Genomic DNA, 11874 nt, shown 5'->3' on the forward strand with positions numbered 1-11874 from the left:
GACTTAGACTCCCACACAATAATAGTGGGAGACTTTAACACCCCATTGTCAACATTAGACAGATCAACCAGACAGAAAATTAACAAGGATATCCAGGACTTGAACTCAGACCTGGACCAAGCAAACCTAATAGACATTTACAGAACTCTCCACCCCAAATCCACAGAATATACATTTTTCTCAGCACCACATCACACCTACTCTAAAATTGACCACATAATTGGGAGTAAATCACTCCTCAGCAAATGCAAAAGAACGGAAATCGTAACAAACAGTCTCTCAGACCACAGTGCAATCAAGTTAGAACTCAGAATTCAAAAACTAACTCAGAACCGCACAGCTTCATGGAAACTGAACAACTTGCTCTTGAATGTTGACTGGATAAACAATGAAATGAAGGCAGAAATAAAGATGTTCTTCGAAAACAACGAGAATGAAGACACAACATACCAAAATCTCTGGGACACATTTAAAGCAGTATCTAGAGGAAAATATATAGCAATAAGTGCCCACATGAGAAGAAAGGAGAGATCAAAAATTGACACCCTATCGTCAAAACTGAAAGAGCTAGAGGAGCAAGATCAAAAAAACTCAAAGTCTAGCAGAAGACAAGAAATAGCTAAGATCAGAGCAGAACTGAAGGAGATAGAGACACAAAAAACCCTTCAAAAAATCAATAAATCCAGGAGCTGGTTTTTGAAAAGATCAACAAAATAGACAGACCACTAGCCAGATTAATAAAAAAGAAAAGAGAGAATAACCAAATTGATGCAATAAAAAACGATAAAGGTGATATCACCACAGATTCCACAGAAATTCAAACCATCATCAGAGATTATTACAAACAACTCTATGCACACAAACTAATAAACCTGGAAGAAATGGATAAATTCCTGGACACTTGCCTCCTGCCAAGCCTAAACCAGGAAGAAGCCGAAACCCTGAACAGACCCATAACAAGGTCTGAAGTTGAGGCAGCAATTAAGAGCTTACCACCCAAAAAAAGCCCAGGTCCAGATGGGTTCACAGCTGAATTCTACCAGACATACAAAGAGGAGCTGGTACCATTTCTTCTGAAACTATTCCAAACAATACAAAAAGAGGGAATTCTTCCCAAATCATTTTATGACACCAACATCATCCTGATTCCAAAACCCGGCAGAGACTCAACAAGAAAAGAAAACTTCAGGCCAATATCCATGATGAACATAGATGCAAAAATCTTCAATAAAATACTGACAAGCCGATTGCAACAACACATCAAAAAGCTTATCCACCATGATCAAGTAGGCTTCATCCCGGGGATGCAAGGCTGGTTCAACATACGCAAGTCTATAAACGTAATTCACCACATAAACAGAACCAAAGACAAAAACCACATGATTATCTCAATTGATGCAGAGAAGGCCTTTGACAAAATTCAACAGCCCTTTATGCTAAAAACACTCAGTAAGCTAGGTATCAATGGAACGTATCTCAAAATAATAAAAACTATTTATGACAAACCAACAGCCAATATCATACTGAATGGGCAAAAACTGGAAGCATTCCCCTTGAAATGTGGCACCAGACAAGGATGCCCGCTCTCACCACTGCTATTCAATATAGTATTAGAAGTTCTAGCCAGAGCAATCAGGCAAGAAAAAGAAATAAAGGGCATTCAAATAGGAAAGGAGGAAGTCAAATTGTCTCTATTTGCAGACGACATGATTGTATATCTAGAAGACCCCATCGTCTCAGCCCCAAACCTCCTGAAACTGATAAGCAAGTTCAGCAAAGTCTCAGGATACAAAATCAATGTGCAAAAATCACATGCATTCCTATACACCAGTAACAGACTTAAAGAGAGCCAAATCAAGAACAAACTTCCATTCACAATTGCCACAAAGAGAATAAAATACCTAGGAATACAACTAACAAGGAATGTAAAGGACCTCTTCAAGGAGAACTACAAGCCACTGCTCAACGAAATAAGAGAGGACACAAACAGATGGAGAAACATTCCATGTTCATGGTTAGGAAGAATCAATATCGTGAAAATGGCCATACTGCCCAAAGTAATTTACAGATTCAATGCTATCCCCATCAAGCTACCAATGACCTTCTTTGCAGAACTGGAAAAAACCACCTTAAACTTCATATGGAACCAAAAGAGAGCCCGCATAGCCAAGTCAATTCTAAGCAAAAAGAACAAAGCGGGGGGGCATCACACTACCAGACTTCAAACTATACTACAAGGCTACAGTAATCAAAACAGCATGGTACTGGTACCAAAACAGAGATATAGACCAATGGAACAGAACAGAGGTCTCGGAGGCAACACAACTTATCTACAACCATCTGATCTTTGACAAACCAGACAAAAACAAGCAATGGGGAAAGGATTCCCTGTTCAATAAATGGTGTTGGGAAAGCTGGCTAGCCATGTGCAGAAAGCAGAAACTGGACCCCTTCCTGACACCTTACACTAAAATTAACTCCAGATGGATTAAAGACTTAAACATAAGACCTAACACCATAAAAACCCTAGAAGAAAATCTAGGCAAAACCATTCAGGACGTAGGTGTAGGCAAGGACTTCATGACCAAAACACCAAAAGCATTGACAACAAAAGCCAAAATAGACAAATGGGACCTAATCAAACTCCACAGCTTCTGCACAGCAAAAGAAACAATCATTAGAGTGAATCGGCAACCAGCAGATTGGGAAAAAATTTTTGCAGTTTACCCATCTGACAAAGGGCTGATATCCGTAATTTACAAAGAACTAAAGCAGATTTACAAGAAAAAAACTAACAAGCCCATTCAAAAGTGGGCAAAGGATATGAACAGACACTTCTCAAAAGAAGACATACGTGAGGCCAACAAACATATGAAAAAATGCTCATCATCACTGGTCATCAGAGAAATGCAAATCAAAACTACACTGAGATACCATCTCACGCCGGTTAGAATGGCGATCATTAAAAAATCTGGAGACAACAGATGCTGGAGAGGATGTGGAGAAATAGGAACACTTTTGCACTGTTGGTGGGAGTGTAAATTAGTGCAGCCATTGTGGAAGACAGTGTGGCGATTCCTCAAGGACCTAGAAATAGAAATTCCATTTGACCGAGCAATCCCATTACTGGGTATATATCCAAAGGATTACAAATCGTTCTACTATAAGGACACGTGTACACGAATGTTCATTGCAGCACTGTTTACAATAGCAAAGACCTGGAACCAACCCAAATGCCCATCGACGATAGACTGGATAGGGAAAATGTGGCACATATACACCATGGAATATTATGCAGCCATCAGAAACGATGAGTTTGGGTCCTTTGTAGGGACATGGATGAACCTGGAAACCATCATTCTCAGCAAACTGACAGAAGAGCAGAAGATCAAACACCGCATGTTCTCACTCATAGGCGGGTGTTGAACAATGAGAACACATGGACACAGGGAGGGGAGCACTACACACTGGGGTCAGTTGTGGGGAAATAGGGGAGGGAGGGTGGGGGGTGGGAAGCTGGGGATAGATAGCAAGGGGAGAAATGCCAGATGTAGGTGATGGGGAGGAAGGCAGCAAATCACACTGCCACGTGTGTTCCTATGCAACAATTTTGCATGTTCTTCACATGTACACCAAAATGTAAAATGCAATAAAATAAATAAATGGGAAAAAAAAAAAAAAGAAAGAGGTTAGGAGAGTCAGAATTGGAGCAGGAGATGTGGTGATGGAAGCAGAGTTTGAGAGGGAGATTTGCAGATGCTTCACTTCTGACTTTGAAGATGGAGTTAGGGGTCATGATCCAAGGAATTGGGGTGACTTCTAGAAGCTGGAAAAGCCAAGGAACACTTTAGAGCCTCCAGAAGGAATGCAGCCCTGCTGACACCGTAACTTTAGCCTTAATAGACCTAGTTTGGGCTTCTGATTCCCAGAACTGGAAGTTGGTAGATTTGTGGTGTTTTAAGTGACTAATGTAGGGTAGTTTGTGGCAGCAGCAAGAGGAAATGAACATGACGCCAAGCATATTGGCTGATGTTGGTAATCCCAGCACTTTAAGAATCCTGGCAGAAGGATCACTTGAGGCCAGGAGTCCAAGATCAGCCTGGGCAACATAGTGAGACCCTGTCTCTACAAAAAATTAAATTGACCAGGTGTGGTGGCTTACTCCTGTAATCCTAACACTTTGGGAGGCCAAGGAGGGTGGATCACCTGATGTCAGGAGTTCGAGACCAGCCTGGCCAACATGGCAAACCCCCATCTCTACTAAAAATACAAAAGTAGCCAGGCATGGTGGCATGCATCTGTGATCCCAGCTATTTGGGAGGCTGAGGCAGGAGAATCACTTCAACCTGGGAGGTGGAGGTTGCAGTGAACTGGGATTGCACCATTGCACTCCAGCCTGGGCAAGAAGAGTGAAACTCCATTTCAAAATAAAATAAATTAGCCAGGCATGATGGCATGCACCTGTAGTTCCAGCTACTAGGGAGTCTGAGGTGAAAGAATCAGTTGAGCCTAGGAATTTGAGGTTGCAGTGAGCTGTGATTGCACCACTCCACTCCAGCCTTGGTGATAGAGTGAGATCTTGTTTTTAAAAAAATTAATGCAGTGGGAATGGGGACAGATGGCAATGTTAAATAGAATGGTCAGGGGTGGCCTCCTAAGTGAAAATTGAGCAAAGACTTGGAGGGGAAGGAGCTGGCTAAGGTGCTGAAAGAGGAGCATTGTAGGCAGAAACAGCAGAATAAAGTGTCTTAGTTATGTTTGAGGCTCTGGAAGGAGGCCAGTGGAGCAGGAGAGGGGGAGAGAATTAGGGGAGGAGGCCATGGAGTTGCTGGGTGGGGATCAGTATAGATCGTGTAAGCCCTGGGAGGTTATTGCTCGGGCTTTGGCTTTTACTATAAGATGGGAACTGCAGGAGGGTTCTGAGCAGAGAGACGACATGATCTGTCCCCTGATGTAAAAGCATTATCTGGCTGCTGAGTTGAGAGAGACTGTGGGAAGATTTGGGTAGAAGCTGGGGGTCAAGCTGTGGCAACATCCAGGTGGAAGATGATAGTGGTCCTGACCAGGGTCATGGTGGTGGTGAGAGATGGTCAGAGGGGAGAAATAGGGGAGGAGTCCAGGGAGTTGCTGGGTGGGGATCTTCAGTACATGGTGAAGACAATCAACAGGATTTCCTGACAGACTGGATGTGGGGTGTGAGAGAAGGCAGGGGTCAAGGTTGAGTTTGATTCTTTTGAATTATTAAGTAATTTTTAAAAACACTACTGCCTTTCCCAGTGTTACCAAATATGGAATGCTGGATTAAAGAAATCTCTTCAGGCTCAGTGCAGTGGCTCATGTCTGTAGTCCCAGATGTTTGGGAAGCAGAGATGGAAGTATCTTTTAAGGGCAGGAGTTCAAGACCAGCCTGGGCAACATAGCAAGACCTCCTCTCTACAAAAATATTTTTCAAAATTTAATAAAATAAATGTAGCTAGGCATGGTGATGTGTACTTGTAGTCTCAGCTACTCAGGAGGCTGAGATGGGCAGATCTCTTGAGGTCAGGAGTTTGAGGCCAGCTTGGGCAACATAACAAGACTCCTCACTCTACAAAAATATTTAAAAATTAGCCAGGTATGGTGGCACTCAACTGCACTACCAACACTGGGGAGCTGAGGCAGGAAGATGGCTTCAGCCCAGGACATTGAGGCTGCAGTGAGCTATAAGCACAAAACTACACTCCAGCCTGTGTGGCAGAGGAGGACCTTGTCTCACAATACAAATAGAAATACAAATAAAATAATGAAATCTCAAGTCAGAGCCTTTTGGCTCTGCAGCCCTTGCAACTGTGGAGCCGTGCAGTGGGGTTTTTATCACTGGGAATGAGGAGACCCCTTCCAAGTATTGTTGCCTGACTAATCAGTGTTTTAAAAAATATGTTAATTTGGCTGGGTGCAGTGGCTTACGCCTGCAATCCCAACACTTTGGGAGAATGAGGCAGGTGGATTACCTGAGGTCAGGAGGTCGAGACCAGCTTTGTCAACATGGCAAAACCTTATCTCTGCTAAAAAAAAAATACAAAAATTAGCTGGGCATGGTGGCAGGTGCCTGTAATCCAAGCTACTTCAGAGGCTGAGACAGGAGAACCATTTGAACCAGGGGTGGGGCAGAGGTTGCAATGAACTGAGATTACATGCTTCACTCCAGCCTTGGGGAAAGAGAGAGACTGTCTCAAAAAAAAAAGTATTACTTATATCAACACATAGTAGTTTTATTGTTGTTGTTTAAGATGGAGTTTGCTCTTGTTACCCAGGCCGGAGTGCAACAGCATGATCTTGACTCTCTGCAAACTCTGCCTCCCAGGTGTAAGCAATTCTCCTGCCTCAACCTCCTAAGTAGCTGGAATCACAGGTACCTGCCACCACACCTGGCTAATTTTGTATTTTTTAGTAGAGACGCGGTTTCAGCATGTTGGAGGGCTAGTCTCGAACTCTTGACCTCAGGTGATCCACACACCTCAGCCTCCCAAAGTTCTGGGATTATAGGCATGAGGCATCTCACCTAGCCAATTTTATTATTAATATGTAATGAATAATAATCATTTTAAAATTTTTGTTTTGTATTAGTTATATCAACATGTAATGATTTTATTATTAATATGTAATGAATAAAAATATTTTTAAATTTTTCTTATTTTTAACTTTAATATAATTATTTATGTAAAGAAAAAGTCTTAGCAGTCTTATATAAAGGTAAAAAATGTAATGGGATGCTAGACCCCAAAAGATTTAGAAGTATTACTCTGAGAACTTCTAGTTTAGAAATGTTCAGAGAAGCCACATACAACTTGCTACTTGATCTATTTTTATTTTTCTTTTTTGTTTTAGGATATGGGGTCTCACTCTGTCAACTAGGCTGGAGTACAGTGGTGCAATCACAGCTCACTGCAGGCTTGCACTCCTGAGCTAAGGATCCTCCTGCCTCAGCCTCCTGAGTAGCCAGGACTGTAGCTATATGTGATGACACCTGGTTATTTTTTAAATTTTTTCATACACATTGGGTCTCACTTTGTTGGTCAGACTGGTGTCAAACTCCTGGCCTCAAGTGATTCTTCTACCCCCACCTCCTATCCTAGGGGCATGATCCACCACAATCAACACTTGTTCAATTTTCTAAAAAAATTAAAATTTCTAAAGTAAGGCTTTGGCAGGAAGATAAAAGTAAAAAACAGAAGAATAAATTCTAATGATTTATTCCCACTTAGTCTTTTGACAGCAAGAACTTTTAGTAGATACATTTTTTACAAAGGCAAATAAATAATATTTTACAGGAACTTCAACACACACTATAATATTCTTACTTCTCTGACATCAGCTCTTGGTTTACTTGACTATAGCTATCAGTATTTTGCTCCTCTGATCATTTTTATCAACTTCCTCACATGTTAACTTCTCTCCAAGGTGTGTCATATTGTGACATACTGCTGCTGTATGAACATGGCCAGGGTCATCCTGTTATACATGTAGAATGCTTCCCTAATTTCTTTTTTTATGCTTTGTCTCTGTGTTTTGCATTTTTCTTACCTTTATGGTCAGAAACTCCAGAAAATCAATTGTACTAATTTATTACCATTTACTTTATTCATTAATTTGCTTATATGGAATTTTCCCCAACATACCTTATTACAGTTTCTAACCTTTTTTTTTTTTTTTTTTTTTTTCTAGGACGGGATCTTGCTCTGTTGTCCAGGTTAGAGTACAGTAGTGCTATCACAGCTGATTGCAGCCATGACCTCCCCAGTTGAAGCCATCTGCCCACTTCAGCTTTCCAAATGGATGAGACTATAGGTGCTTGCCACTATGCCCAACCGATATTTGGACTTTTCCTATACGAGGGTTCCAGAGGGCTGACTGCAAAACGTGAGTTTGCATAAATTTTGACATATGCAGAGACCAGGGGCTGGAACTAATCCTCTCTATATACTGAGGGATGACTGTATATGTTTTTACAATCATGCTGTAGGACACATATTGTTACATAGCCTTGAAAATGATAGTTTTATTGTCACATAATTTTTAATTGAGTGGGATAATAATAATAAAAGTAGCAGCTGGCCAGGTGTGGTGGATCATACCAGTAATCACAACACTTTGGGGGGCTGAGGCAGGAGGATGGCTTGAGGCCAAGAGTCTGAGACAGACTTCTGTAACAAAGGGAGTCAACATCCCTACAGAAAGGTATATGCATTAGCCTTGTGTGGTGGCATGTGTCTGTACTTCCAGCTACTTGAGTCCAGGGAGTCCTCCAGCCTGGGTGACAGAGTGAGACCCTGTCTCAAAACAACAAAAAAACTAGCAGCTAACATTAACTGATCTTTTACCAGGTGCCTATAAATACTATAGTTTAATTTCTTTAAGTGTTTCTTCTTTTACTTAAGCACTCTGTCTTAAATTACTCCCAGATTTTCACTGCGTTTGTGCAGATGACCTTTTGTTTAGATTGAATTGTCTCTAAAGGTATTTCCAGAAATGCGATTACTGTCAGTCATGGTGAATGGACATTCTCATTGCCCTTGATATAAACTGACAGGTTTTGGGTGCCTCCCAGCTATAATCCCAGCACTTTGGGAGGCTAAGGCATGAAGATTTCTTGAGGCCAGACATTGGAGGAGGCAGTAATAGAGACACTGTCTCTGTTATTCTAAAAAATTGCCAAACTTTACCTTGGAAGGCTTATATACAATTTAAACACCCTCCATAGTATAAGAAAGTGCCCATTTCACTGCACCTTTGCCAGCACATGGTATTATAATTTAATAAGTTTTTTATTATTTTAAACAGAGAAAAGCCCTCATGTTGCTTTATTTATTTGTCACATTTCAACATCTTTCCTTATCTTAGCTTATTAGCTCTGTTACTTTTCTGTCTGTAATTGGTTTTCTTTGTTGTTTTGTTCTTTGAGATGGGGTCTTGCTCTGCCACCCAGGCTTGACTGGAGTGCCAAATTGTGGCTCACTGCAGCCCTGACCTCCCAGGCTCAAACTACCCTCTCTCTTCAGCTTCCTGAGTAGCTTGGACCACACATGTGTGCCACCACACCCAGCTAATTTTTTCTTTATTTTGGATAGAGACAGGGTCTTGCTGTGTTGCCCAGGCCAGTCTCTAGCTCCTGGTCTCAAGCAGCCCTCCTGTATTGGCTTCTTAAGTTGCTGGAATTTTAGGCATGAGCCACCATGCCTGTCCTTGGTTAGACCTATATTCTCTAGAGTTCTCTTGACTTTATGCTAGCCAATCTCATTATGCTGTAGATATTCCTCAAGAAGAGCAACCTCAAGGCACATAAGCGTCAGGTTCCCCAGTGTTTAAATGAAGGAAAAAATGCTAAGAGCAGCCAGAGAGAAAGGTCGGGTTACCCATAAAGGGAAGCCCATGATACTAACAGCAGATCTCTCAGCAGAAACCCCATAGGCCAGAAGAGAGTGGGGGCCAATATTCAACATCCTTAAAGAAAAGAACTTTCAACCTAGAATTTCATAACCAGCCAAACTAAGCTTCATAAGTGAAGGAGAAATAATTTTTTTTACTAATAAGCAATGGCTCAGAGATTTCATCACCATCAGTCCTGCTTTATAAGAACTCCTGAAAGAAGCACTAAAAATAGAAAGGAACAACCGGTACTAGCCACTCCAAAAATATACCAAATGGTAAAGGCCATCAACACAATAAAGAAACTGCATCAAAAAATGGTCAAAACAACCAGCTAGCATCAAAATGGTAAGATCAAATTCACAAATAACAATATTAACCTTAAATGTAAATGGGCTAAATGCCCCAATCAAAAGACACCAACTGGCAAATTGGATAACAAGTCAAAACCCATCAATGTGCTGTATCCAGGAAACCCATCACATGCAAGGATACACATAAGCTCAAAATAAAAGGATGAAGGAAGATTTACCAAGCAAATGGAGAGAAAAAAAAGGAGGAGTTACAACCCTAATCTCTGATGAAATGGACTTTAGACCAACAAAGATCAAAAGAGACAAAGAAGGACATTACATAACGGTAAAAGGATCATGCAACAAGAAGAGCTAACAATCCTAAATATATACCCACCCAATACAGGAGCACCCAGATATATAAAGCAAGTTCTTAGTGACCTAAAAAGAGACTTAGACTTCCACATAATAAAGTGGGAGTCTTTAATACTCCACCATCAATATTAGATCAACGAGGCAGAAAACTAACAAGGACATCCGGGACTTCAACTCAGACCTGGACTAACCAAACCTGATAGACATTTACAGAACTCTCCACCCCAAATCCACAGAATATACATTCATCTCAGCACAATATCACACCTACTCTAAAGTTGACCACATAATTGGAAGTAAATCACTCCTCAGCAAATGCAAAAGAATGGAAATCACAACAAACAGTCTCTCAGACCACAGTGCAATCAAATTAGAACTCAGAATTTAGAAATTAACTCACAACCACACTTCATGGAAACAACCACTCGCTCTTGAATGTTGACTGGATAAACAATGAAATAAAGGCAGAAATGAAAATGTTCTTCAAAACCAACAAGAACAAAGACACAACATACCAGAATCTCTGGGACACATTTAAAGTAGTGTCTAGAAGAAAATTTTTAGCAATAAATGACCACATGACAAGCACGGAAAGATCTAAAATTGACACCTTATCATCAAAATTGACAGAGTTAGAGGAGCAAGATCAAAAAAACTCCAAAGCTAACAGAAGACAAGAGATAACGAACATCAGAGCAGAACTGAAGGTGATAGAGACACAAAAACCCTTCCAAAAAAAAATCAATAAATTCAGGAGCTGGTTTTTTGAAAAGATCAACAAAATAGACTACTAGCCAGATTAACAAAAAAGAAAAGAGATAATAATCAAATATATGTAATAAAAAATGATATAGGGAATATCACCACAGATTTCAAAGAAATACAAACCACCATCAGAGATTACTACAAGCAATTCTATGCACATAAACCAATAAACCTGGAAGAAGTGGATAAATTCCTGAACACTTACACACTCTAAAGCCTAAAGCAGGAAAAAGTTGAAACCCTGAATAGACCAATAACAAGAGCTGAAGTTGAGGCAGCAGTTAATAGCCTACCATCCAAAAAAATCCCAGGTCCAGATGGGTTTACAGCCAAATTCTACCAGGCATACAAAGAGGAACTGGTACCATTCCTTCTGAAACTATTCCAAACAATCCAAAAAGAGGGAATTCTTCCCAAATCATTTTATGAGGCCAACATTGTCCTGATATCAAAACCAGGCAAATATTCAACAAGAAAAGAAAACTTCAGGCGATTCCATGATGAACATAGACGCAAAAATTTTCAATAAAATATTGGCAAACCGACTGCAACAGCAAATAAAAAAAACTTATCCATCACGATCAAGTAGGCTTAATCCTGGGATTGTAAGGCTGCTTCAACATAAGCAGGTCTATAAACGTAATTCACCACATAAACAGAATCAAGGACAAAAACCACATGATTATCTCAATAGATGCAGAGAAGGCCTTCAACAAAATCCAACAGCCCTTTATGCTAAAAACTCTCAATAAACTAGGTATTGACAGAACATATCTCAAAATAATAAAAGCTATTTGCAACAAACCCACAGCCAGTATTGTACTGAACACTGAAGCATTCCCTTTGAAATGGCACTAGACAAGGATGCCCTCTATTACCACTCTTATTCAATATATTATTGGAAGTTCTAACCAGAGCAATCAGGCAAGAAAAAGAAATAAAGTGTATTCAATTAGGAAAGGAGGAAGTCAAATTCTCTTTATTTGCATACAACATGATTGTATATCTAGAAGACCTCATCATCTCAGCCCAAAAT

At 40.4% G+C, this 11874-nt stretch overlaps 1 long non-coding RNA gene across 1 annotated transcript; it reads right to left on the reverse strand.

Annotated features, from left to right (window-relative positions):
* Positions 1-61: 61 nt before the first annotated feature.
* Positions 62-10571, reverse strand: LOC116546714. Its single transcript, XR_004266814.1, has 2 exons — positions 10270-10571; positions 62-126 (listed from the first exon to the last, which is right to left on the reverse strand). It is a non-coding gene; the product is annotated as an uncharacterized LOC116546714 (long non-coding RNA).
* Positions 10572-11874: the final 1303 nt, after the last annotated feature.

Source organism: Sapajus apella, unplaced genomic scaffold (assembly GCF_009761245.1).
Source record: "Sapajus apella isolate SASKATOON/1434 unplaced genomic scaffold, GSC_monkey_1.0 scaffold1258, whole genome shotgun sequence".
NCBI lineage: Eukaryota > Metazoa > Chordata > Mammalia > Primates > Cebidae > Sapajus > Sapajus apella.